At 60.0% G+C, this 1,771-nt stretch overlaps 1 protein-coding gene across 1 annotated transcript in view; it reads right to left on the bottom strand.

Annotated features, from left to right (window-relative positions):
- Positions 1 to 1,771, bottom strand: part of LHX4 (LIM homeobox 4) — a 50,026-nt gene that overhangs the window by 47,472 nt on the left and 783 nt on the right. The gene's annotated exons all lie outside the window — the stretch shown is intronic.

The following is a 1,771-nucleotide window of genomic DNA, read 5'->3' as shown; positions in this document are numbered from 1 at the left end:
GGTCCGAGGCCTGTCCCCCCCCCCCCCCCCCAAGTGCTCTATTTGCGGCAGCTCAGGGTAATGAAGAAGTGGAACAGGCCTGCGTGGGCGACAGGAGAGGAGGGACCCAAACCCAGCAGGCGTGGGAGGGATCCTTGCGCGAGAGCCTTCCTGTGGTCTTCCTCCGGCTGGGTGGGAGAGCCCACCCCCCTGGGATGGCCGTTCCTCCTCCCAAGGTCCAAGGGTATGGCTCCCCAACCCCAACCTCCCACATGGAGGACTTAGGCCATTGGGCCCCACATTCCAAGGAAGGGAAGGTTGCGGGTATGTGGGTGAGGGCACCACGCCCCACCTTCCCCTGATGCCAGCACCAAGGGCGGAATAGCCAGCCGCCAATCTGCTACCAGGGAGGGTGCCATCCACACACATGCGTGGAGGGGAGGATCACGACCTCCCCAGAGATCAGCCCTCGATTTTGGCAGTGCCTTCTTCCACCGAGGCCACACGGGCAGGACAAAGGGAGGACTGGCCACCCCTCCTGGTTCAGCTTCGCTTCCTGGAGGTGAGTTCCTCTCTCTACCTTCCCGTGTTTTCCACAGTTGGAATCAGACGCAAAGCCTTGGAGAGCTGGGGCTCCCAAGGCGAGTTCTGGGCATTTTAGAAAAGGGAGTTCTTGACGTGGAGCATCAAAGTTGGCTGTGAGCAAGAGAAAAAGGAGACGATCGGCAAGTGTCGCGCAACCCAAGAAAGGCGTCAGAGCAGAGCCCAGCGTCCTTCGTTGTGGTCCCAAGAGACAGCCACCCGCGGACCAAGGACACGAGTCTCGCACAAACACCCTTCCCCCCACTCACGCACGCCCTTCACTTGCACAGAGCTACAAGCAGATTAGGGCTTGGAGCATTTCTGCCAGGGTTTGCGTTTCTGTTTGGGCGTGGGGCTGAGAAACCAGTCTTCCTGCCTCCTGGGGGTTGGGGAAACAGAGTTTCCAACCCTTTGGCCGGCACGTCTTTGTAATAACTCGCCCAGCGCAGACGCGGAACTGCCGGGCAACAGCTAACACAAAAACTCACAAGAAATAACTGCGCGACATAGTCTAGAAACTATCTAAGTGGGCTCGCATGCAGCTGTGCTCTTCTAACCCCTTCTCCAAAACTTCCCCGGGAGGGCCAGACGCGCTCACCAGCCTGCCCCTTGAGATCCGGCTGGACAGAAACCCTGCGATGGAGAGCCGGGGCGCAGGAGGGCGCGCTCGTGCGCCCTGGTTTGTAGGTGGTCACGGTCCCTGGAACGGCCGGCTAGTAAAAGAAATCCCGAGGACGTACTTAACACACCACGAAAGTCGCGGCGGAAGTGCAGACACAAGGCCAGCGGAGTGGGGGAATCAGTCTTTTCGTGGTGTCCAGGGGCGCCCTGCCGAGCCCGCGAGCCAGTGGAGCAAGACTCCCTCCGCGCCCTCCCGGAGCGCGCGACGCCCTGGGACCTGATCCGGCCTCTGCACAGTCTCTGGGTTCTTGGGTGAGGGACGGAGATAGATCCCTCCGGGAAAAATCTCTGCGCGCGCACACCCATACACATGCAGAAACCTGAGGATAAACACTTCTAGAGCTCACGCAGCCTTGCTAATTTCAAGCGCCAGAAGAAATCCCGCGGGGAAGCCAAGCACTCACACACTGGGTTTTTTTTCCCTGCAAAGCCGAGCCACCCTGCGCGCCAGCCTTCGCGAGAGCATAGGCTGAATCCCGAGTTCACTACTTGGTTCCAGCGCTTCTCCCTCCCCTGCGTTCCTCTGCTA

The sequence above is a fragment of the Tupaia chinensis genome, unplaced genomic scaffold (assembly GCF_000334495.1).
Source record: "Tupaia chinensis unplaced genomic scaffold, TupChi_1.0 Scaffold000074_1, whole genome shotgun sequence".
Taxonomy (NCBI): Eukaryota; Metazoa; Chordata; class Mammalia; order Scandentia; family Tupaiidae; genus Tupaia; species Tupaia belangeri.
Note: the sequence above shows the minus strand (reverse complement) of the source record. Positions and strands in the feature narration are given on the sequence as shown.